The sequence below is a fragment of the Pseudophryne corroboree genome, chromosome 8, assembly GCF_028390025.1.
Source record: "Pseudophryne corroboree isolate aPseCor3 chromosome 8, aPseCor3.hap2, whole genome shotgun sequence".
Taxonomy (NCBI): Eukaryota; Metazoa; Chordata; class Amphibia; order Anura; family Myobatrachidae; genus Pseudophryne; species Pseudophryne corroboree.
In genome coordinates, this window is record NC_086451.1 from 257097926 (window position 1) to 257124278 (window position 26353).

The 26353-nt window shown below is 48.1% G+C and overlaps 1 protein-coding gene across 2 annotated transcripts in view; it reads left to right on the forward strand.

Annotated features, from left to right (window-relative positions):
* Positions 1 to 406: 406 nt before the first annotated feature.
* The window catches only part of LOC134948908 (actin-binding protein WASF3-like), a 251169-nt gene continuing 225222 nt past the window's right edge, over positions 407 to 26353 (forward strand). For both annotated transcript variants that reach the window (XM_063937187.1, XM_063937188.1), the window contains exon 1: positions 407 to 545. The gene's annotated coding sequence lies outside the window, so the exon portion shown is untranslated. The remainder of the gene's footprint in view (positions 546 to 26353) is intronic.

A 26353-nucleotide genomic window follows, 5' to 3' on the forward strand; every position in this document is an offset into this window, starting at 1 on the left:
AGAAGGATCAGCGTGTAACTGAAACTCAGTGTATAATGGTTGACATGGAAACACTGATCTCTTTGGGAGATAATGAAGTATATAGTTGGGCGAAAACTCCCCCATTCCTGTTATGTTACAGAACCTATTCACGGAATTACATCATTCTCTTTTTTGCATTTCGGGTCCGGTCCGGCTTTCACCGATACCCTGTTATTATAGCGCCGATAAACGTGGAATTGTGTCACTTGTAAGTTGTAGACGATTTGGAAAGCAGAAAGTCACCCGTGTAACACCAGCTACGGAGCTGACACGTAACACAGTGCTACTGGCCGGCCACTGGTAGTGTCGGGGTTAATCTCCGGCCCAGATGTTCCCCTCCCTCCCCTGGCAGAGCGCCCCCCTCCTCCCAGGAGTGGATGGCACATAGCCTGCATGTCAGCACAGCCTGTGCGCTCCGCATGCGCGCTGCCTGCATTGCAGATTACAGGGAGCAGCAGCAGAGCCTTTCCAGCCCGGGGCAGCGCGCTCTGCAGATCCTCCACCTGCATGCATGGCCTCCACAGGTAGGATCATGTGCACACGGGGGCACCTGCTTTATCATATTAGCCGGGTGATGGGATGCAGTGACGGATGGCGGCAGCACTGGCAGCAGGGGATGTGTATGTATAACGAATGCTATGCTGCTTTATGATTAGTCAGGAGACGACCACCCAGGGCAAGCTGCCCGGCAGGGAAGGGGTTACGGCACAGCTGTAATGCAGCGGGGGCTATTGGTGTGACAACGCTCCTGTGTGTTCTGGCCGGTGCGCGAGAGCATCCCCCTGTCACGGCTCACGGGTGGATCCTGTGCTCAGGACGGGATGAGGAGGATGTTGCTGATGTGGGGAAATGCATCCAGTGGGGGTGGGAGGGAATTGGGGAGGGGGGATGATGGATGGAGGGGGAGTTCCGAGTCTGTGACACCTTGTTTACACCCTGACCATTACACAGCCCACGCAAGCCCCACTCTCTGCATTAACTGTTTCTGTGCCAACACGTATTCCTTATTAGCCATGTCTCATGTCCCGGCTTTTAGAGTGCACTATATCAGATACCCAGCACTGCTGAGCTCCAGGCTGCAAATGTCTTCTTGCTCTCTACCTGTTGCATTTAATAATACCTAGGTCTGGTCATATTAACCCATTCATTACTGACTACTTGCTTATTCCCCCAACTGAAGGCTACAGAGCCTCTGCAGTGACTATTTTGGTGCCACAGCCCACTGTAATGGCTATAGATACCTTCTGACCTTTCACCTACCAAAACCCATTATTCAGTTCACACCTTATATTGTTTTTATGTTGTAATATTGGGCCATCATATAGATTTGTACCAGTAAGTATGCTGCATGTAATCTATGAAGCATTTCATTATGTTGGTGGGTGTGTCATAGGATGTTGTTCATTTAAATGATCCTTTATGGAATACACATTTTCTATTTTCTTATTCTGCTGTCACGGAAACATGCCAAGAGGATATTCACTTAAGGAAAACCAAAACATTTTTAAGCAAATGTGAATAGACCAATAATATACAGTATTGTACTATTCAACGCAATGTATTAGGTTTACAGTGAAGATTATTGGTTTAGCCTATTTTCCAAGTTGATTGGATTTTTATCAGTTTATTGGTTTTGCTTCTGATGTTTCTAAACCATGCACTAGAAAAAATTTTGGGAAATAGTAATGATTGCAATGTTTTTTTTTTTGTTTTGTTTTTTAACTTCTAGACATGTTAATTATTGGGTGTTTAGTAAAATAAAATACATTTCAGAATGATAATTGGACCACATATATAATATGTATTATACGATTTACAGGATGTGATCAGTGGACGTGACCACTACTTTATTGACAGATTGTGTTTTTTTTTTTTATTGTTTGACACCAGAGTAGAATTACTTGTCACAACTGTCAGTATTATTTACATTACGGTATCATTTGTTTATACCCTTCAGAGCTTAAAAGTTTGTTGCTATATTTAACAACATGTTCAGCCATTTAAATCTGCACACATATTAAATACACTTGCTGCATGGCAATAGGGGGGTTATTCAGAGCTGGATGCAGATCTTGTTTTGCAATTTAATTGCGAACAAATCGATTAGAGGACAACCCCTGCCTGCGCAGCCTGGCTGTGCTGACAGGCGGTCCAGCGCCATTTTTTATCTCGGAGCGGCAGTGTGTGTGATCACGCAGCCACCCTGAAAATGCTCCTGACGCCCCCATTTTGCCCGCTACACCTTCGCAATGTTGGGTCACCGCCCACTGAATGCCCGCCGCTGTCAATCATCTTGTCACATCCTCAGGTGCGATGCAGACACTGCACGGTGCGCAGTTTGATGACATACTTTGTCAGGTGTATAACATATTAGGGCACCATGTTTGACATATGGTGGTTAACGAGCACTTGACTTTGTGACCACATTTAACATGCAGTTATTAATGAGCATTTTCGCTTATGGTTGGGGTTCAGTAAATTGATATTCATTTGATCACAATGTGTTAGTTTGCTGTGAACATAACTAAATAAAAAAGGAGGGATTGGAAACACTGTGCCACAGAATAGAAAATCCCAGCTACGTACAAGTGCAAATCTTAGTGGGTATAGGACTATAGAAATCGGTTGGTTTAATTCCAGTACAGTTTCATGCTGCCACTAGCGTAAAAAAAACCCACTAGTAAAATCATATATATTGATACCAGTGGGTAAGGAAGGCCTAATGAATCATCAACACGTAAATCAAATAAATTGAGAGATAAACTGCAGCATGTACTATTTACATGTCTGGCAACCTGCGTGCATTGCCCTAGTCTAACAGTTGCAGACATACAATATTTATCAGGACTGCATGCAACATGTATATTTAATCTTTGCTTTTACACACCTGACATAGCAGTCCCAGTCTTCAGTGTGTTTTATCGTTTTCAGTAGGTTGGGGTCTCAGAGATTGTACGATGCATATTATTATTATCCTCTATTTATATGGCACCACAAGGGTTCCGCAGCGCCCGATTACAGAGTACATAAACAAATAATCAAACAGAAAAACAGCAACTTACAGTTGATGACAGTATAGGACAAGTACCGGGTAAATAAACATAGTTACATCAGCAGATGACACTGGAATAAGTATCAGGTGGCAGAAGACTGCTGGATTTGGTGCAGTTGAAGATTATTAAAGTAAGAAAAAGGATAAGCACATGAGGGAAGATGGCCCTGCTCATGAGTGCTTACATTCTAAAGGAGACGGGTAGACAGACAGGGGTGACACAGATGGGGTACAGAGAGCGTGGAACAGAGGGTTAGGATGAGATTTGGCTGGGTTTGGTGAAGAAATGGGTCTTGAGAGCCCATTTGAAGTTTTGTAGAGAGGTGGAGAGTCTGAGGGGGAGAGGTAGGGAATTCCAGAGAAGTTGTGCAGCACCTGAAAAATCTTGGAGGTATGAGTGGGAGGAAGTAATCCGTAGGCAGGAGAGTCGGCGTGCATTAGCAGAGCAAAGAGGATGGGTGGGAGTGTAAAGGGAGAAATATTGTTATCGTAATTACTTGCCTCCGGGCCTTGGCAACCTTATACCGGTCACTGTGGGTTCCAATGATGTTTCACTTACTCTGCAAAAAAATGTCCCCTGTTTTGGTGCTGGCTCTAAAAAGGTGCAGACTTTGATCCTGATTCTGATTGCACTTTTTTCGCATTGTGCATGCACTTGATCTTAGAATACTGTATGCAAACATGAGCAACTACTAATGATTCAAAGATGTACATTTGTCATTCACATTTCCACTTGTTGCTGAATGATTGCGACTGGGTGGGGTCTGGGCTCATACTTCAGGGTTCTGTCGGCATGTTAGCAGAAGTGTGGGCCTTGCAGGATTGTGCCTACACAAAGATATGTCTGAATTCAGATGGATATGTTCTGCAAGTTATAGGACTTGTGAAAATGTGCGCTGATAGCGATTGACGCTACAACTGAAGATACACATTTATTAAATGAGCACTTGCATCTTGCATGTTCTGTGCATCAGCCCCAGCATGTGGTTTGCTGCTAATCAGAGTGTCTGAGCGCTAGTAACCTACTGCGGAGCCTATGCAGAAATTGTAGTAATGCCTGTCTCGTCCATTCCATAATATTTGTATTAGTGTAGTGTAAACAAAACTAGCATAACCTTCGTAATTAGAAACACAAGGTAGAAATCTCCAATTTAGATTTTTGCAGAAAGAACATTAGCATTTAGAGTAGAGATTTGCGGTTCACTCAGAGCCGGCCCTAGGCATAGGCAAACTAAGCAATTGCCTAGGGCATCTGGTATGCCTAGGGGCACAAGCAGCTTCTGCTGATTAAAATGATATGCAGCATGCCTATATTCTGTGTGTAGCATTTCGTATGCAGATGCAGCCACAGTCACACACAGTATATAGCCATGCCTCATATCATTTTAATCAGCAGAAGCTGCTTGTGCATCCTAGCCACATAGCAATGCAAATAAGATGCATTTTCATAAAACAATAGGCACCTGACGTTAGCATAGCTGCCAGTTGACTCACGCCAGGAACTATATGTGTCATATTATGTGTATAAGGGCATTAATAATGTGTAACATATGTGTAAGGGGCACTATGTGTGTCATTATGTGTATAAGGGCATTAACAAGGTGTGGCATATGTGTAAGGGAATATATGTGCATAAGGGTATTAATAAGGGTTGGCATAATGCGTAAGGCGCATTATGTTTATAAGGACATTAATAATGTGTGTCATATGTGTAAGGTGCATTACTGTGTGGTATTATGTGTATAAATGCATTACCAATGTGTTACATTATGTGTATAAGGTGCTCTACTGTGTGGCGTAACGTATAGAAAGGGCACTACTATGTGGTCTAATGTGAATAAAGAGCAATATGGTGTGGTGTAATGTGAATAAGGAGCAATATGGTGTGGTGTAATGAGAATAAAGAGCAATATGGTGTTGTGTAATGTGAATAAGGAGCAATTCAGTATGATGTTATGTGAATGAGGGGCACTACTGTGAGGAGTAACGTATATAAGGTAAAGTGGTACTACTGTGTGATGTAATGTGAATAAGGGACACTATCGCATTATAAATTGTGAATAAAGTTGCGCTACTGTGAGTCATAAGTTGAATTGGAGGTACTATTGTGTGGTCATGCCCCTTGCCAGCAAAAACACATACCTTTTTGGGCTGTGCGCCGAATGTGCACACTAATATTATTTAAATTACAGGGGGTAGGAAAAAAAAAAAAGGACTGCTATGGGTGGGGGGTGATGGTGCTGGAAAAGGGGTGCAGGGTCAGAGGCGGAACTAGCGGTGGTGCTAGGGGGCACCAGCCAAAATCTTGCCTAGGGCATCATATTGGTTAGGGCCGGCTCTGGGTTCACTTCTTCAGAAATCCAAATCCACCCAAATTTTGTGGATGCGAACTGAACCAAAATCTGGTCCGGATCTCCCGAGGAGATCCAATATAAACCGAGTTCCGGTTTGGATCTTCATGTGGTTCAGAATTGGGATTGAAAGAAATTACATGATTTTTAGCTGTTTTTTTAAATCAATTTTATAAATGATTATTGATTTTTTTATTGCTTTTAAACCGAACCAAAACACGAGGATGAAATTAGAACCAAAACCAAAACACAACACTCTGCGCCCATCTCTAACAGGTTATTGCTGCCACAAAAACTGTTGCCTTATTCTGTTTGTCCATTGTGCATCATTATAGGCAAACATGTGTAATGTATACTGGCAGCAGAAAATACGTACTCTGTGCCATGGAATCTGTATTATATACTGTAGGCACAGAATAAATGGAAGCTGTACGGAGTACAGAGGGGCATAAGGTCTGTTTTTCTGTATGTGGTGGGTATAGGAGAATCAGTGATGTGCAGTGACATGAGGCCGATGTGGTAGACCCTTTCCTGTCAAATTCTAGTATACTCCAGAGTTCTTACTATAAATATATGAAAAATACAAAGAATATACAGGTTGAGTATCCCATATCCAAATATTCCGAAATATGGAATTTTTTAAGTGAGACTGAGATAGTGAAACATTTGTTTTCTGATGGCTCAACGTATACAAACTTTGTTTAATACACAAATTTATTAAACATATTGTATTATAGGACCTTCAGGCTGTGTGTATAAGGTGTATATGAAACATAAATGTATTGTGTGTATTTACACAAACTTTGTTTCTCTGACGTCCTAGTGGATGCTGGGGACTCCGTCAGGACCATGGGGAATAGCGGCTCCGCAGGAGACAGGGCACAAAAGTAAAAGCTTTAGGATCAGGTGGTGTGCACTGGCTCCTCCCCCTACGACCCTCCTCCAAGCCTCAGTTAGATTTTTGTGCCCGGCCGAGAAGGGTGCAATCTAGGTGGCTCTCCTAAAGAGCTGCTTAGAGTAAAAGTTTTGTTAGGTTTTTTATTTTCAGTGAGTCCTGCTGGCAACAGGCTCACTGCATCGAGGGACTTAGGGGAGAGAAGTGAACTCACCTGCGTGCAGGATGGATTGGCTTCTTAGGCTACTGGACACCATTAGCTCCAGAGGGAGTCGGAACACAGGTCTCACCCTGTGGTTCGTCCCGGAGCCGCGCCGCCGACCCCCTTGCAGATGCCGAAAAGTGAAGAGGTCCAGAAACCGGCGGCAGAAGACTTTTCAGTCTTCATAAGGTAGCGCACAGCACTGCAGCTGTGCGCCATTGTTGTCAGCACACTTCATAGCAGCGGTCACTGAGGGTGCAGGGCGCTGGGGGGGGCGCCCTGGGCAGCAATGATAGTACCTTATTCTGGCTAAAAATACATCACATATAGCCCCTGGGGGCTATATGGATGTATTTAACCCCTGCCAGGTCTCAGAAAAACGGGAGAAGAAGCCCGCCGAAAAGGGGGCGGGGCCTATTCTCCTCAGCACACAGCGCCATTTTCCCTCACAGAAATGCTGGTGGGAAGGCTCCCAGGCTCTCCCCTGCACTGCACTACAGAAACAGGGTTAAAACAGAGAGGGGGGGCACTTATTTGGCGATATGACTATATATATTAAAATGCTATAAGGGAAAAACACTTATATAAAGGTTGTCCCTGTATAATTATAGCGTTTTTGGTGTGTGCTGGCAAACTCTCCCTCTGTCTCCCCAAAGGGCTAGTGGGGTCCTGTCCTCTATCAGAGCATTCCCTGTGTGTGTACTGTGTGTCGGTACGTGTGTGTCGACATGTATGAGGACGATGTTGGTGAGGAGGCGGAGCAATTGCCTGTAATGGTGATGTCACTCTCTAGGGAGTCGACACCGGAATGGATGGCTTATTTAAGGAATTACGTGATAATGTCAACACGCTGCAAGGTCGGTTGACGACATGAGACGGCCGGCAAACCAATTAGTACCTGTCCAGGCGTCTCAAACACCGTCAGGGGCGTTAAAACGTCCTTTTACCTCAGTCGGTCGACACAGACACGGACACTGACTCCAGTGTCGACGGTGAAGAAACAAACGTATTTTCCTTTAGGGCCACACGTTACTTGTTAAGGGCAATGAAGGAGGTGTTACATATTTCTGATACTACAAGTACCACAAAAAAGGGTATTATGTGGAGTGTGAAAAAACTACCTGTAGTTTTTCCTGAATCAGATAAATTAAATGAAGTGTGTGATGATGCGTGGGTTTCCCCGATAGAAAATTATTGGCGGTATACCCTTTCCCGCCAGAAGTTAGGGCGCGTTGGGAAACACCCCTTAGGGTGGATAAGGCGCTCACACGCTTATCAAAACAAGTGGCGGTACCGTCTCCAGATAGGGCCGCCCTCAAGGAGCCAGCTGATAGGAGGCTGGAAAATATCCTAAAAAGTATATACACACATACTGGTGTTATACTGCGACCAGCGATCGCCTCAGCCTGGATGTGCAGCGCTGGGGTGGCTTGGTCGGATTCCCTGACTGAAAATATTGATACCCTTGACAGGGACAGTATTTTATTGACTATAGAGCATTTAAAGGATGCATTTCTATATATGCGAGATGCACAGAGGGATATTTGCACTCTGGCATCAAGAGTAAGTGCGATGTCCATATCTGCCAGAAGTTGTTTATGGACACGACAGTGGTCAGGTGATGCAGATTCCAAACGGCACATGGAAGTATTGCCGTATAAAGGAGAAAAAGACAACGTCTTTTCAGCCTCAGTCCTTTCGTCCCCATAAGGGCAAGCGGGCAAAAGGCCAGTCATATCTGCCATGGGATAGAGGAAAGGGAAGAAGACTGCAGCAGGCAGCCCATTCCCAGAAACAGAAGCCCTCCACCGCTTCTGCCAAGTCCTCAGCATGACGCTGGGGCCGTACAAGCGGACTCAGGTGCGGTGGGGGGGGTCGTCTCAAGAGTTTCAGCACGCAGTGGGCTCACTCGCAAGTGGACCCCTGGATCCTACAAGTAGTATCCCAGGGGTACAGATTGGAAATTCGAGACGTCTCCCCCTCGCAGGTTCCTGAAGTCTGCTTTACCAACGTCTCCCTCCGACAGGGAGGCAGTAGTGGAAACAATTCACAAGCTGTATTCCCAGCAGGTGATAATCAAAGTACCCCTCCTACAACAAGGAAAGGGGTATTATTCCACACTATATTGTGGTACTGAAGCCAGACGGCTCGGTGAGACCTATTCTAAATCTGAAATAGTTGAACACTTACATACAAAGGTTCAAATCAAGATGGAGTCACTCAGAGCAGTGATAGCGAACCAGGAAGAAGGGGACTATATGGTGTCCCGGGACATCAGGGATGCTTACCTCCATGTCCCAATTTGCCCTTCTCACCAAGGGTACCTCAGGTTCGTGGTACAGAACTGTCACTATCAGTTTCAGACGCTGCCGGTTGGATTGTCCACGGCACCCCGGGTCCTTACCAAGGTAATGGCCGAAATGATGATTCTTCTTCAAAGAAAATGGACGATCTCCTGATAGGGGCAAGGTCCAGAGAACAGTTGGAGGTCGGAGTAGCACTATCTCAAGTAGTTCTACGACAGCACGGGTGGATTCTAAATATTCCAAAACCGCAGCTGTTTCCGACGACACGTCTGCTGTTCCTAGGGATGATTCTGGACACAGTCCAGAAAAAGGTGTTTCTCCCGGAGAAGAAAGCCAGGGAGTTATCCGAGCTAGTCAGGAACCTCCTAAAACCAGGAAAAGTGTCAGTGCATCATTGCACAAGGGTCCTGGGAAAAATGGTGGCTTCTTACGAAGCAATTCCATTCGGTAGATTTCACGCAAGAACTTTTCAGTGGGATCTGCTGGAAAAATGGTCCGGATCGCATCTTCAGATGCATCAGCGGATAACCCTGTCTCCAAGGACAAGGGTGTTTCTTCTGCGGTGGCTGCAGAGTGCTCATCTACTAAAGGGCCGCAGATTCGGCATTCAGGACTGGGTCCTGGTGACCACGGATGCCAGCCTGAGAGGCTGGGGAGCAGTCACACAGGGAAAAAATTTCCAGGGAGTGTGATCAAGTCTGGAGACTTCTCTCCACATAAATATACTGGAGCTAAGGGCAATTTACAATGGCCCTCATTCCGAGTCGTTCGCTCGGTATTTTTCATCGCATCGCAATGAAAATCCGCTTAGTACGCATGCGCAATATTCGCACTGCGACTGCGTCAAGTAATTTAACAATGAAGATAGTATTTTTACTCACGGCTTTTTCATCGCTCCGGCGATCGTAGTGTGATTGACAGGAAATGGGTGTTACTGGGCGGAAACACGGCGTTTTAGGGGCGTGTGGATAAAAACGCTACCGTTTCCGGAAAAAACGCAGGAGTGGCCGGAGAAACGGGGGAGTGTCCGAGCGAACGCTGGGTGTGTTTGTGACGTCAAACCTGGAACGACAAGCACTGAACTGATCGCACAGGCAGAGTAAGTGTGGAGCTACTCTAAAACTGCTAAGTAGTTTGTGATCGCAATATTGCGAATACTTCGGTCGCAATTTTAAGATGCTAAGATACACTCCCAGTAGGCGTAGGCTTAGCGTGTGTAACTCTGCTAAATTCGCCTTGCGACCGATCAACTCGGAATGAGGGCCAATGTTCTAAGCTTAGCAAGACCTCTGCTTCAAGGTCAGCCGGTATTGATCCAGTGGGACAACATCACGGCAGTCGCCCACGTAAACAGACAGGGCGGCACAAGAAGCAGGAGGGCAATGGCAGAAACTGCAAGGATTCTTCGCTGGGCGAAAAATCATGTGATAGCACTGTCAGCAGTGTTCATTCCGGGAGTGGACAACTGGGAAGCAGACTTCCTCAGCAGGCACGACCTCCACCCGGGAGAGTGGGGACTTCATCGGGAAGTATTCCACATGATTGTGAACCGTTGGGAAAGACCAAAGGTGGACATGATGGCGTCCCGCCTGAACAAAAAACTGGACAGGTATTGCGCCAGGTCAAGAGACCCTCAAGCAATATCTGTGGACGTTCTGGTAACACCGTGTGTGTACCAGTCGGTGTATGTGTTCCCTCCTCTGCTTCTCATAACCAAGGTACTGAGAATTATAAGACGTAGAGGAGTAAGAACTATACTCGTGGCTCCGGATTGGCCAAGAAGGACGTGGCACCCGGAACTTCAAGAAATGCTCACAGAGGACTCATGGCCTCTGCCGCTAAGAAGGGACTTGCTTCAGCAAGTACCAGGTCTGTTCCAAGACTTACCGCGGCTGCGTTTGACGGCATGGCGGTGGAACGCCAGATCCTAAGGGAAAAAGGCATTCCGGAAGAGGTCATTCCTACCCTGGTCAAAGCCAGGAAGGAGGTGACCGCAAAACATTATCACCACATGTGGCGAAAATATGTTGCGTGGTGTGAGGCCAGGAAGGCCCCACGAAGAAATTTCAACTCGGTCGATTCCTGCATTTCCTGCACACAGGAGTGTCTATGGGCCTCAAATTGGGGTCCATTAAGGTTCAAATTTCGGCCCTGTCAATTTTCTTCCAGAAAGAATTGGCTTCAGTTCCTGAAGTCCAGAAGTTTGTCAAGGGAGTATTGCATATACAACCCCCTTTTTGTGCCTCCAGTGGCACTGTGGGATCTCAACGTAGTTCTGGGATTCCTCAAATCACATTTTAAACCGCTCAAATCTGTGGATTTGAAATATCTCACATGAAAAGTGACCATGCTGTTGGCCCTGGCCTCGGCCAGGCGAGTGTCAGAATTGGCGGCTTTGTCTCACAAAAGCCATATCTGATTGTCCATTCGGACAGGGCAGAGCTGCGGACTCGTCCCCAGTTTCTTCCTAAGGTGGTGTCAGCGTTTCACCTGAACCAGCTTATTGTGGTACCTGCGGCTACTAGGGACTTGGAGGACTCCAAGTTGCTAGATGTTGTCAGGGCCCTGAAAATATAGGTTTCCAGGACGGCTGGAGTCAGGAAAACTGACTCGCTGTTATCCTGTATGCACCCAACAAACTGGGTGCTCTTGCTTCTAAGCAGACGATTGCTCGTTGGATTTGTAGCACATTTCAACTTGCACATTCTGTGGCAGGCCTGCCACAGCCTAAATCTGTCAAGGCCCATTCCACAAGGAAGGTGGGCTCATCCTGGGCGGCTGCCCGAGGGGTCTCGGCATTACAACTCTGCCGAGCAGCTACGTGGTCGGGGGAGAACACGTTTGTAAAATTCTACAAATTTGATACCCTGGCTAAAGAGGACCTGGAGTTCTCTCATTCGGTGCTGCAGAGTCATCCGCACTCTCCCGCCCGTTTGGGAGCTTTGGTATAATCCCCATGGTCCTGACGGAGTCCCCAGCATCCACTAGGACGTCAGAGAAAATAAGATTTTACTTACCGATAAATCTATTTCTCGTAGTCCGTAGTGGATGCTGGGCGCCCATCCCAAGTGCGGATTGTCTGCAATACTTGTACATAGTTATTGTTACAAAAATCGGGTTATTATTGTTGTGAGCCATCTTTTCAGAGGCTCCGCTGTTATCATGCTGTTAACTGGGTTCAGATCACAGGTTGTACAGTGTGATTGGTGTGGCTGGTATGAGTCTTACCCGGGATTCAAAATCCTTCCTTATTGTGTACGCTCGTCCGGGCACAGTATCCTAACTGAGGCTTGGAGGAGGGTCATAGGGGGAGGAGCCAGTGCACACCACCTGATCCTAAAGCTTTTACTTTTGTGCCCTGTCTCCTGCGGAGCCGCTATTCCCCATGGTCCTGACGGAGTCCCCAGCATCCACTACGGACTACGAGAAATAGATTTATCAGTAAGTAAAATCTTATTTAAATGCACAAAGTTATTAAAAATATTGGATAAAATGACCTTTAGGCTGTGTGTATAAGGTGTATATGAAACATAAATGCATTCTGTGCTTAGACCTAGGTCCCATCGCCATGGTATCTCATTATGGTATGCAATTATTCCAAAATACGGAAAAATCCTATATTCAAAATTCTTCTGTCCCAAGCATTTTGGATATGGGATTCTCAACCTGTATTATAAATATCTTCATTGTATTGTTCTAACAATTTTTATAATAAAAACTGGAATAAAAAAGTATATGTCAGTTGAGGCAGTGCACCCCCTGCCTACCTTTTCCACACATTTCTCATCTAAATTCACCAAATTTCCACCAGTTTATACTGCTACACCTGCGTATAATGCTCACATGAACCCTTTAGCTTATATATTGTGTGTAAATCTGGCTCTGGTACTCAGGGCTGGCAACAGAACTCTTGGGGCCCAGAACACGGATATTTCTGGGGCCCCATCTTGACCTCCGCACCTACACACCCATTCTCCTGCCACTACAATTCCCTTTAGGGGAACAGGAGAGAGAGTGAGGGAAGTGAGAGAGAGACAAAGAGGGTGCCAGGGAGGGGGGGGGGGGGGGGTATGAGAGTGAGGTAGAGAGGGGAGAAAGAGGCTATCATGGAGAAAGAGAGGAGCAAGAGAGAAACATCAGGGTGAGAGAAGTGAGAAAGAAAGGGGGAGAGAGATGGGTGGGTCAGGGAGAGAGAGAAAGAGAGAGGGTGTCGGAGTGCGCGCGAGAGAGGGGGTTTTATGGAAAAAGGGTGAATGAGAGGAAGAGAAAGGGTAGAGCGAGAGAGTGTGAGGGTGTCAGGAAGAGAGAGAGGCAGGAATGAGAGAGAGAGGGCGTCAGGGAGAAAGAGAGAAAGGGATGAAAGGGAGGTGAGAGAGGGCATCAGGGAGAGAGTGAAAGAGGTCGTCAGGGAGAGAGAGAGAGGGGGGAGGAGCAAGTGGGAGTGGGAGAGATAGTGTGTCATGGAGGGGGAGAGAGAGAGAGAGACAGACAGTGTCAGGTAGAGAGACAGTGTCAGAGAGAAAGAGAGGGAGCGTGTCAGGGAGCGAGAGAGGGAGACAGGGTCAGTGGAGAGAGAGACCGTGTCAGGGAGACAGAGAGAGTGAGAAACAGTGTCAGAGAGAGAGGGAGACGGTATCAGGGAGAGAGAGACACTGTTAGGGAGAGAGAAAAACTGTAAGGGAGAGAGTGTGGCAGGAAGAGAGTGTGTGTCAGTGGGGGAGGAGATACTGTCAGGAAGAGAGAGAGAGAGAGAGGGAGAGGAGTAAAGGGAGAAAGAATGCTAGGGAGAGAGAGAGAGAGAGAGGGAGTGGGAGAGACACACTACCTGATTACACACAGTACAGGTCTCTCATGAAGCCAGGCACTTCTCGGCAATAGGCCCCGTCTCCTAAACACCCGTGAATCTCGGCACAGCTCTGCTGCTAGGAGATGGCTGCTGGTAACTGGGGGGTGCTGTCGAGGTTGCTTGATCATTTTTTCTCTTACGTCCTAGAGGATGCTGGGGACTCCGTAAGGACCATGGGGTATAGACGGGCTCCGCAGGAGACATGGTCACTACAAAGAAACTTTAGAATGGGTTTGCACTGGCTCCTCCCTCTATGCCCCTCCTCCAGACCTCAGTTAGTTCCTGTGCCCAGAGGAGACTGGGTGCATTACAGGGAGCTCTCCTGAGTTTCTCTGAAAAAAGAATTTTGTTAGGTTTTTTATTTTCAGGGAGCACTGCTGGCAACAGGCTCCCTGCATTGTGGGACTGAGGAGAGAGAGCAGACCTACTTAAGTGATAGGCTCTGCTTCTTAGGCTACTGGACACCATTAGCTCCAGAGGGAGTCGGAACGCAGGTCTTCCCTCGCCGATCATCCCAGAGCCGCGCCGCCGTCCTCCTCACAGAGCCGGAAGAAAGAAGCCGGGTGAGTATAAGAAGAAAGAAGACGTCAAAGGCGGCAGAAGACTTCAGATCTTCTCTGAGGTAACGCGCAGCGGTAACGCTGCGCGCCATTGCTCCCACACACAACACACACTGCAGGCACGGATGGGTGCAGGGCGCAGGGGGGGCGCCCTGGGCAGCAATATTACACCTCTAGGACTGGCTAGTACATATATAGGCTGCGAAGGCAGTATATATTAAAATCCCCCGCCAGTATTACAAAATTGAGCGGGACCGAAGCCCGCCGCTGGGGGGGGGGGGGGCGGAGCTTGATCCCACAGCACTAACCTGCGCCATTTTCTCCACAGAGCACTGCAGAGAAGCTGGCTCCCCGGACTCTCCCCTGCTGAACACGGTGACACAGGGCAGAAAAGAGGGGGGGGGGGCAGTGAGTGTATTATATATATATATAATTATATATAAAAGCGCTATTTATCTGGGAATTTTGTTTCCAGTGTGAGTTGGCGCTGGGTGTGTGCTGGCATACTCTCTCTCTGTCTCTCCAAAGGGCCTTATTGGGGAACTGTCTCCATATAAATATATCCCTGTGTGTGTATGGGGGTGTCGGAATGAGTGTGTCGGCATGTCTGAAGCGGAAGGCTCATCTAAGGAGGAGGTGGCGCAGATGATTGTGGTGTCTCCGTCGGCAACGCCGACACCTGATTGGTTGGACATGTTGAATGTTTTAAATGCAAATGTGGCTTTATTACATAAAAGGATGGACAAAGCAGAGTCCAGGGAAAAAGCAGGGAGTCAATCCATGGCTTTAGCTGTGTCACAGGGCCCTTCAGGGTCCCAAAAACGTCCTCTATCCCAAATAGCAGAAACTGATACCGACACGGATTCTGATTCCAGTGTCGACTACGATGATGCAAGGTTACACCCGAGGGTGGCCAAAAGTATTCATTATATGATTATTGCAATAAAAGATGTTTTGCATATCACAGATGATCCCTCTGTCTCTGACACGAGGGTGCACATGTTTAAGGAAAAGAAACCGGAGGTAACCTTTCCCCCGTCTCATGAGCTAAACGAGTTATTTGAAAAAGCTTGGGAAACTCCAGATAAAAAACTGCAGATTCCCAAGAGGATTCTTATGGCGTATCCTTTTCCTGCAAGGGACAGGGCACGATGGGAATCCTCGCCCAGGGTGGACAAGGCTTTAACGCGCTTGTCCAAGAAGGTGGCGCTACCTTCTTTAGACACGGCAGCCCTCAAGGATCCTGCTGATGGCAGGCAGGAAACTACCTTAAAATCTATTTATACACATACGGGTGCTTTACTCAGGCCGGCAATAGCATCGGCATGGGTATGTAGCGCAGTTGCAGCTTGGACAGATACCTTGTCAGCTGACATTGATACCCTAGATAGGGATACCATTTTATTGACCTTAGGTCACATTAAAGACGCAGTCATATATGAGAGACGCTCAGAGAGATGTGGGGCTGCTAGGTTCGAGAGCCAACGCCCTGGCGTTTTCTGCTAGGCGAGCCCTGTGGACCCGCCAATGGACGGGTGATGCCGACTCAAAGAGACTTATGGAAGTTTTGCCTTACAAGGGTGAGGTTTTATTTGGGGAAGGTCTCACGGACCTGGTTTCCACAGCTACTGCGGGTAAATCTACTTTTTTGCCTTTTGTTCCCCCACAGCAAAAGAAAACTCCACAATATCAGATGCAGTCCTTTCGGTCGCATAAGTCCAGAAGAGGTCGGGGCTCATCCTTCCTCACCAGAGGTAAGGGTAGGGGGAAAAGAACGCTTGCTACGGCTAGTTCCCAGGAGCAGAAGTCCTCCCCGACTTCCACTAAATCCACCGCAAGACGCTGGGGCTCCACTGAGGGAGTCCGCACCGGTGGGGGCACGTCTTCGACTCTTCAGCCAGGTCTGGGTTCTGTCAGACGTGGATCCTTGGGCGCTGGAAATTGTGTCCCAAGGCTACAAACTGGAATTCGAAGAGGTGCCTCCTCGCCGATTTTTCAAGTCGGCCTTGCCAGCTCCTCCCCCAGAGAGGGAAATAGTGTTAGCTGCAATTCAAAAGCTGTGTCAACAGCAAGTGATTATCAAGGTTCCCTTAGTCCAACAGGGGAAATGGTACTATTCAACCCTGTTCGTGGTCCCGAAACCGGATGGCTCGGTCAGACCCATTTTAAATCTAAAATCCCTAAACCTGTACTTGAAAAAGTTCATATTCAAGATGGAATCGCTCCAGGCAGTGATCTCCAGCCTGGAAGGGGGGGATTTTATGGTGTCACTAGACATAAAGGATGCATACCTTCATGTCCCCATATATCCTCCGCATCAGGAGTACCTGAGATTCGCTGTACAGGACTGTCATTACCAGTTTCAGACGTTGCCGTTTGGGCTTTCCACGGCCCTGAGGATTTTCACCAAGGTAATGGCGGAGATGATGGTGCTCCTACGCAGGCAGGGAGTCACAATTATCCCGTACTTGGACGATCTCCTGATAAAAGCGAGATCGAGAGATCAATTGCTGAAAAGCGTGTCGCTCTCTCTGAGAGTGCTACAACAGCACGTTTGGATTCTAAATCTGCCAAAGTCTCAATTGATTCCAACGACTCGTCTATCATTTCTAAGCATGATTCTGGACACGGAACAGAAGAGGGTTTTTCTCCCAATGGAAAAAGCCCAGGACCTCCAGAACATGGTCAGAGACCTGCTAAAACCAAAAAGAGTGTCTATTCATCAATGCACTCGAGTTCTGGGAAAAATGGTGGCTGCCTACGAGGCCATCCCCTTCGGCAGGTTCCATGCGAGGACATTTCATTGGGACCTTCTGGACAAGTGGTCCGGATCCCATCTACAAATACATCAGAAGGTAAGCCTGTCCCCCAGGGCCAGGGTGTCTCTCCTGTGGTGGCTGCAGAGTGCTTATAGAGGGTCGCAGTTTCGGCATTCAAGACTGGGTTCTGATAACCACGGACGCGAGCCTCCGAGGATGGGGAGCAGTCACACAAGGAAGGAATTTTCAGGGACTATGGTCAAGCCAGAAGGCTTGTCTACACATCAACGTACTGGAATTGAGGGCCATATACAACGGCCTATGATAAGCGGGGAATGTTCTTACCGGTTCTGATTCAATCAGACAACGTCACAGCCGTGGCTCATGTAAACCGCCAAGGCGGGACAAGGAGCAGAGTGGCAATGAAGGAAGCCACCAGGATTCTTCGCTGTGCGGAAAATCACGTTAACGCTCTGTCGGCGGTCTTCATTCCGGGAGTGGACAACTGGGAAGCAGACTTCCTCAGCAGACACGATCTCCATCCAGGAGAGTGGGGACTACATCAAGAAGTTTTTGCAGAGATAACAAGTCATTGGGGACTTCCTCAAGTAGACATGATGGCGTCACGCCTCAACAAGAAGCTTCGGAGGTATTGTGCCAGGTCAAGGGACCCTCAGGCAGTAGCGGTGTACGCCCTGGTGACACCATGGGTGTTTCAGTCGGTCTATGTATTCCCTCCTCTTCCTCTCATCTCAAAAATATTGAGAAGACGAAAAAGTGCAGACAATACTCATTGTTCCAGATTGGCCTCGAAGGGCCTGGTATTCAGATCTTCAGGAAATGCTCACAGAAGATCCGTGGCCTCTTCCTCTCAGGGAGGACCTGTTGCAGCAGGGGCCCTGCGTGTTCCAAGACTTACCGCGGTTACGTTTGACGGCATGGCGGTTGAACACCGAATCCTAGCTGGGAAAGGTATTCCGGAAGAAGTCATCCCTACGCTGATAAAGGCTAGGAAGGAGGTGACGGCAAAACATTATCACCGTATCTGGAGGAAGTATGTATCTTGGTGTGAGGCCAAGAATGCTCCTACGGAAGATTTCCATCTGGGCCGTTTTCTCCACTTTCTACAGACAGGAGTGGATATAGGCCTGAAGTTAGGCTCCATTAAGGTACAGATTTCGGCCCTATCTATTTTCTTTCAGAAGGAATTGGTTTCTCTCCCAGAAGTCCAGACTTTTGTAAAGGGAGTGCTGCACATCCAGCCTCCTTTTGTGCGCCCAGTGGCACCATGGGACCTTAACGTGGTGTTACGGTTCCTAAACTCTCACTGGTTTGAACCGCTTCAGACGGTTGAATTAAAATTTCTCACTTGGAAAGTGGTCATGTTGTTGGCCTTGGCATCTGCGAGGCGGGTGTCCGAATTGGCGGCCTTGTCTCACAAGAGCCCCTATCTGATTTTCCATATGGATAGAGCAGAGTTGAGGACTCGTCCTCAATTTTTGCCCAAGGTGGTTTCAGCATTTCATATGAACCGACCTATTGTGGAGCCTGTGGCTACGGGTGACTTGGAGGACTCCAAATCCCTGGATGTAGTCAGGGCCTTAAAAATCTATGTAGCAAGGACGGCTCGGGTTAGGAAAACAGAGGCACTGTTTGTCCTGTATGCAGCCAACAAGCTTGGCGCTCCTGCTTCAAAGCAGACTATTGCTCGCTGGATCTGTAACACGATTCAGCAGGCGCATTCTACGGCTGGATAGCCGTTATTATATTCGGTAAAAGCCCATTCCACTAGAAAGGTGGGCTCTTCTTGGGCGGCTGCCCGAGGCGTCTCGGCTTTACAGCTTTGCCGAGCAGCTACCTGGTCGGGTTCAAACACTTTTGCAAAGTTCTATAAGTTTGATACCCTGGCTGATGAGGACCTTGCATTTGCTCAGTCGGTGCTGCAGAGTCGTCCGCACTCTCCCGCCCGGTCTGGAGCTTTGGTATAAACCCCATGGTCCTTACGGAGTCCCCAGCATCCTCTAGGACGTAAGAGAAAATAAGATTTTAAACCTACCGGTAAATCTTTTTCTCCTAGTCCGTAGAGGATGCTGGGCGCCCGTCCCAGTGCGATCTATTTTTCTGCAAGGCTTGTATATAGTTATTGCTTACATAAGGGTTATGTTACAGTTGAAATCAGTCTTTGCCTGATACTGTTTTGTTCATACTGTTAACTGGTTGCGTTTATTCCAGGTTATATGGTGTGGGCTGGTATGAATCTTGCCCTTGTATTAACAAAAATCCTTTCCTCGTACTCTCCGTCTCCTCTGGGCACAGTTCTCTAGCTGAGGTCTGGAGGAGGGGCATAGAGGGAGGAGCCAGTGCACACCCATTCTAAAGTTTCTTTGTAGTGCCCATGTCTCCTGCGGAGCCCGTCTATACCCCATGGTCCTTACGTAGTCCCCAGCATCCTCTACGGACTAGGAGAAAAAGATTTACCGGTAGGTTTAAAATCTTATTTCTCTGACGTCCTAAGTGGATGCTGGGACTCCGTAAGGACCATGGGGAATAGCGGCTCCGCAGGAGACTGGGCACAACTAAAGAAAGCTTTAGGACTACCTGGTGTGCACTGGCTCCTCCCACTATGACCCTCCTCCAGACCTCAGTTAGAATCTTGTGCCCGGCTGAGCTGGATGCACACTAGGGGCTCTCCTGAGCTCCTAGAAAAGAAAGTATATTTTAGGTTTTTTATTTTCAGTGAGATCTGCTGGCAACAGACTCACTGCTACGAGGGACTAAGGGGAGAAGAAGCGAACCTACCTGATTGCAGCTAGTTTGGGCTTCTTAGGCTACTGGACACCATTAGCTCCAGAGGGATCGAACACAGGACCCGACCTCGATCGTCCGGTCCCGGAGCCGCGCCGCCGTCCCCCTTACAGAGCCAGAAGCATGAAGATGGTCCTGAAAATCGGCGGCAGAAGACTTCGGTCTTCAACAAGTTAGCGCACAGCATTGCAGCTGTGCGCCATTGCTCCTCATGCACACCTCACACTCCGGTCACTGATGGGTGCAGGGCGCTGGGGGGGGGCGCCCTGAGCAGCAATATTAACACCTTGGCTGGCAAATTAATCACAATATATAGTCCTAGAGGCTATATATGTGAAAAATACCCCTGCCAGAGATCCATAAAAAGCGGGAGAAAGTCCGCCGAAAAAGGGGCGGGGCTATCTCCCTCAGTACACTGGCGCCATTTTCTCTTCACAGTGCAGCTGGAAGACAGCTCCCCAGGCTCTCCCCTGTAGTTTTCAGGCTCAAAGGGTTAAAAAGAGAGGGGGGGCACTAAATTTAGGTGCAAAATTGTGTATTATAGCAGCTATAAGGGGAAAATCACTGTGGGAAGTGTGAATCCCTGTATTATATAGCGCTTTGGTGTGTGCTGGCATACTCTCTCTCTGTCTCCCCAAAGGACTTTGTGGGGTCCTGTCCTCAGTCAGAGCATTCCTTGTGTGTGTGCGGTGTGTCGGTACGGCTGTGTCGACATGTTTGATGAGGAAGGTTACGTGGAAGGCGGAGCAGATGCCGATAAATGTGATGTCGCCCCCCGTGGGGCCGACACCAGAGTGGATGGATAGGTGGAAGGTATTAACCGACAGTGTCAACTCCTTACATAAAAGGCTGAATGACGTAACAGCTGTGGGACAGCCGGCTTCTCAGCCCACGCCTGCCCAGGCGTCTCAAAGGCCATCAGGGGCTCAAAAAACGCCCGCTACCTCAGATGGCAGACACAGATGTCGACACGGAGTCTGACTCCAGTGTCGACGAGGTTGAGACATATACACAATCCACTAGGAACATCCGTTGCATGATCTCGGCAATGAAAAATGTGTTACACATTTCTGACATTAACCCAAGTACCACAAAAAAGGGGTTTTATGTTTGGGGAGAAAAAGCAGCCAGTGTTTTGTTCCCCCATCAGATGAGTGAATGAAGGGTGTGAAGAGGCGTGGGTTCCCCCGATAAGAAACTGGTAATTTCTAAAAAGTTACTGATGGCGTACCCTTTCCCGCCAGAGGATAGGTCACGTTGGGAGATATCCCCTAGGGTGGATAAGGCGCTCACACGTTTGTCAAAAAAGGTGGCACTGCCGTCTTAGGATACAGCCACTTTGAAGGAGCCTGCTGATAAAAAACAGGAGGCTATCCTGAAGTCTGTATATACACACTCAGGTTCTATACTGAGACCTGCAATTGCCTCAGCATGGATAGTGCTGCTGCAGCGGGGTCTGTTACCCTGTCAGGACAGGGATACTATTTTGCTAACCATAGAGCATATTAAAGACGTAGTCTTATATATGAGGGATGCACAGAGGGATATTTGCCGGCTGGCATCCAGAATTAATGCAATATCCATTCTGCCAGGAGGGTATTAGGGACCCGGCAGTGGACAGGTGATGCTGACTTTAAAAGGCACATCTGCCTTATAAGGGTGAGGAATTGTTGGGGATGGTCTCTGGGACCTCGTATCCACAGCAACAGCTGGAAAGAAAATTTTTTACCTCAGGTTTCCTCACAGCCTAAGAAAGCACTGTATTATCAGGTACAGCCCTTTCGGCTTCAGAAAAGCAAGCGGGTCAAAGGCGCTTCATTTCTGCACAGAGTCAAGGGAAGAGGGAAAAAAGCTGCACCAGACAGCCAGTTCCCAGGATCAAAAATCTTCCCCCGCTTCCTCTGAGTCCACCGCATGACGCTGGGGCTCCACAGGCAGAGCCAGGTGCGGTGGGGGCGTGTTTCGGGAACTTCAGCGACCAGTGGGCTCGCTCACAGGTGGATCCCTGGGTTCTGCAAGTAGTATCACAGGGATACAAGCTGGAGTTCGAGGCGACTCCCCCTCGCCGTTACCTCAAATCAGCCTTGCCTGCTGCTCTCGGAGAAAGGGGAGGTAGTACTGGCGGCAATTCACAAGCTGTACTTCCAGCTGGTGATAATCAAGGTACCCCTCCTTCAACAAGGCCGGGGTTACTATTCCACAATGTTTGTGGTACCGAATCCAGACGGTTCAGTGAGACCCATTCTAAAATTGAAATCCTTGAACACTTATATACGAAGGTTCAAGTTCAAAATGGAATCGCTCAGGGCGGTTATAGCAAGCCTGGACGAAGGGCATTACATGGTATCACTGGACATCAAGGATGCTTACCTGCATGTCCCCATTTACCCTCCTCACCAGGAGTACCTCAGGATTGTGGTACAGGACTGTCATTACCAATTCCAGAGGTTGCCGTTGGTCTGTCCCCGGCACCGAGGGTATTTACCAAGGTAATGGCCGAAATGATGATACTCCTTCAAAAATAAAAAAAGGGAGTTATAATTATCCCTACTTGGACGATCTCCTTATAAAGGCGAGGTCCAGGGAGCAGTTGTTGGTCGGAGTAGCACTATCTCGGGAAGTGCTACAACAGCACGGCTGGACTCTGAATATTCCAAAGTCGCAGCTGGTTCCTACGACGCGTCTACTGTTCCTGGGTATGGTTCTGGACACAGAACAGGAAAAAGTGTTTCTCCCGGAGGAGAAGGCCAAGAAGTTGTCATCTCTAGTCAGAGACCTCCTAAAACAAATACAGGTGTCGGTGCATCAATGCACGCGAGTCCTGGGAAAGATGGTAGCTTCTTACGAAGAAATTCCATTCGGCAGGTTCCATGCAAGGATCTTCCAGTGGGATCTGTTGGACAAGTGGTCCGGGTCGCATCTTCAGATGCATCGGCTGATAACCCTGTCTCCAAGGGCCAGGGTGTCGCTGTTGTGGTGGCTGCAGAGTGCTCATCTTCTAGAGGGCCGCAGATTCGGCATACAGGACTGGGTCCTGGTGACCACGGATGCCAGCCTTCGAGGCTGGGGGGCAGTCACACAGGGAAGAAACTTCCAAGGACTATGGTCGAGTCAGGAGACTTCCCTACACATAAATATTCTGGAACTAAGGGCCATTTACAATGCCCTAAGTTAGGCTAGACCCCTGCTTCAACACCAGCCGGTGCTGATCCAGTCAGACAACATCACGGCGGTCCCCATGTATACCAAAAGGGCGGCACAAGAAGCAGGATGGCGATGGCAGAAGCCACAAGGATTTTCCGATGGGCGGAAAATCATGTGTTAGCACTGTCAGCAGTGTTCATTTCCGGAGTGGACAACTGGGAAGCAGACTTTCTCAGCTGGCACGACTTCCACCCGGGAGAGTGGGGATTTCATCCAGAAGTCTTCCAAATGATTGTACACCATTGGGAAAGGCCACAGGTGGACATGATGGCGTCCCGCCTCAACAAAAAGCTAAAAAGATATTGCGCCAGGTCAAGGGACCCTCAGGCGATAGCTGTGGACGCTCTGGTGACACCGTGGGTGTACCAGTCGGTTTATGTGTTCCCTCCTCTTCCTCTCATACCCAAGGTACTGAGGATAATAAGAAAAAGAGGAGTAAGAACTATACTCATTGTTCCGGATTGGCCAAGAAGAGCTTGGTACCCGGAACTTCAAGAACTGATCTCAGAGGACCCATGACCTCTGCCGCTCAGACAGGACCTGCTGCAGCAGGGGCCCTGTCTGTTCCAAGACTTACCGCGGCTGCGTTTGACGGCATGGCGGTTGAACGCCGGATCCTGAAGGAAAAGGGCATTCCGGAGGAAGTCATCCTTACGCTGATTAAAGCTAGGAAAGAAGTGACCGCAAACCATTATCACCGCATATGGCGAAAATATGTTGCGTGGTGTGAGGCCAGGAAGGCCCCAACGGAGGAATTTCAGCTGGGCCGTTTTCTGCACTTCCTACAGTCAGGGGTGACTATGGGCCTAAAATTGGGTTCCATTAAGTTTCAGATTTCGGCTCTGTCGATTTTCTTCCAGAAAGAACTGGCTTCATTGCCTGAAGTTCAGACATTTGTTAAGGGAGTGCTGCATATTCAGCCCACTTTTGTGCCTCCAGTGGCACCTTGGGATCTCAACGTGGTGTTGGATTTCCTAAAGTCGCATTGGTTTGAGCCACTTAAAACCGTGGATTGGAAATATCTCACGTGGAAAGTGGTCATGCTGTTGGCCTTGGCTTCGGCCAGGCGTGTGTCAGAATTGGCGGCTTTGTCATGTAAAAGCCCTTATCTGATTTTCCATATGGATAGGGCAGAATTGAGGACTCGTCCCCGGTTTCTCCCTACGGTGGTATCAGCTTTTCATTTGAACCAACCTATTGTAGTGCCTGCGGCTACTAAAGACTTGGAGGATTCCAAGTTGTTGGACGTAGTCGGGGCCCTGAAAATTTATGTTTCCAGGACAGCTAGTGTCAGGAAAACTGACTCGCTATTTATCCTGTAGGCACCCAACAAGCTGGGTGCTCCTGCTTCAAAGCAGACTATTGCTCGCTGGATCTGTAGTACGATTCAGCTTGCACATTCTGCGGCTGGACTGCCGCATCCTAGATCAGTGAAAGCCCATTCCACGAGGAAGGTGGGCTCTTCTTGGGCGGCTGCCCGAGGGGTCTCGGCTCTACAACTTTGCCGAGCAGCTACTTGGTCGGGTCAAACACATTTGCTAAATTCTACAAGTTTGACACCCTGGCTGAGGAGGACGTAGAGTTTGCCCATTCGGTGCTGCAGAGTCATTCGCACTCTCCCGCCCGTTTGGGAGCTTTGGTATAATCCCCATGGTCCTTACGGAGTCCCAGCATCCACTTAGGACGTCAGAGAAAATAAGATTTTACTCACCGGTAAATCTATTTCTCGTAGTCCGTAGTGGATGCTGGGCGCCCATCCCAAGTGCGGATTGTCTGCAATACTTGTATATAGTTATTGTTTAACTAAAGGGTTATTGTTGAGCCATCTGTTGAGAGGCTCAGTTATATTTCATACTGTTAACTGGGTATAGTATCACGAGTTATACGGTGTGATTGGTGTGGCTGGTATGAGTCTTACCCGGGATTCAAAATCCTTCCTTATTGTGTCAGCTCTTCCGGGCACAGTATCCTAACTGAGGTCTGGAGGAGGGTCATAGTGGGAGGAGCCAGTGCACACCAGGTAGTCCTAAAGCTTTCTTTAGTTGTGCCCAGTCTCCTGCGGAGCCGCTATTCCCCATGGTCCTTACGGAGTCCCAGCATCCACTACGGACTACGAGAAATAGATTTACCGGTGAGTAAAATCTTATTTTTTTCCTACTTGCTGGGGGTCGGTCAAGCTCACTTTATAATAACTACTAGGGGCTGCAGCCCCGTTTTGTGCATCCAGACTTTGGGGCCCCTGAGAACATCGGGGCCTGGCTCAGAGGTACCCTTTGTACCCCCCTGTGTCCGGGCCTGCTGGTACTAGCCAGTGCCTTCTCGCCCATTTACCTCACCACACTGCACTTGGGAGATCTATAGCACTGTATAGTTATATACAGTAGTTCTATAGCTCACATTTGGTAGCATAGTAGACATAGAGGGGAGTTCAATTGCCCGTGGTAATACCATGCTGGCTAATTAATACCCCAGGGCTATCAAATTAGTCCTGAAGGTAGCCCGATGCTGGCCTTATTAGGGATTTTTTGGGGGACTCGTTGAGGTCTTGAAAATCAAATACCTGATAAGTGCCCTGTCTTCGAGGCTGTGAAAATGGGATTTGGTTGTTAGGTTGACCTCACTTAGGTCGATAGACATTAGGTTGACCACTATTGGTTGACATGCATTAGGTTGACATGGTCATTAGGTCGACATGGCAAAGGTCGACACATGAAAAGGTCGACATGAGTTTTTCATAATTTTTTTAACTTTTTTCATACTTTACGATCCATGTGTACTATGAGTGGAATAGTAATCTTGCCCGAAGGTGAGCGAAGCGAGCTATGCTTGGGGGCACGGTGCACTAATTGGGGTACCCAGTCACTTTACATACAAAACTACACCAACCCCCCCAAAAAAAACAATGTCGACCTTTTTCCATGTCGACCCGATGTCCATGTCGACCTTTTCCAGGTGTTGACCTGCCTGTTGACCAATAGTGGTTGACCTAATGATTGTCAACCAAAATAGAGTCGACCCAATAAGCCCATTCCACGAAAACACAGGTTTGGGAACTTATCCTGGATCCTGTGTGCTTTTGCCCGAAAATGTGAAATTTTGGGGGGCAAAAAAAAAAAGGCTCTAATTGGATTGCTCGAAAATAACATGGTAAAAGCCCTCTACTGTATGTACGTAAGCTATCTATGTATGATATAAAATATATCTTTAATGAATTTATCTAGGAGATTTTCTTATCTCTCAAAGGTAAAACAACGCCAATCTCTACATGGGTGACCTTGAGGACTCACTCGTGTGGGGAAGCGGCTGGGAGGGGAACCTGGTCTTCTATGGTCGCTACATCGATGATCTTTTT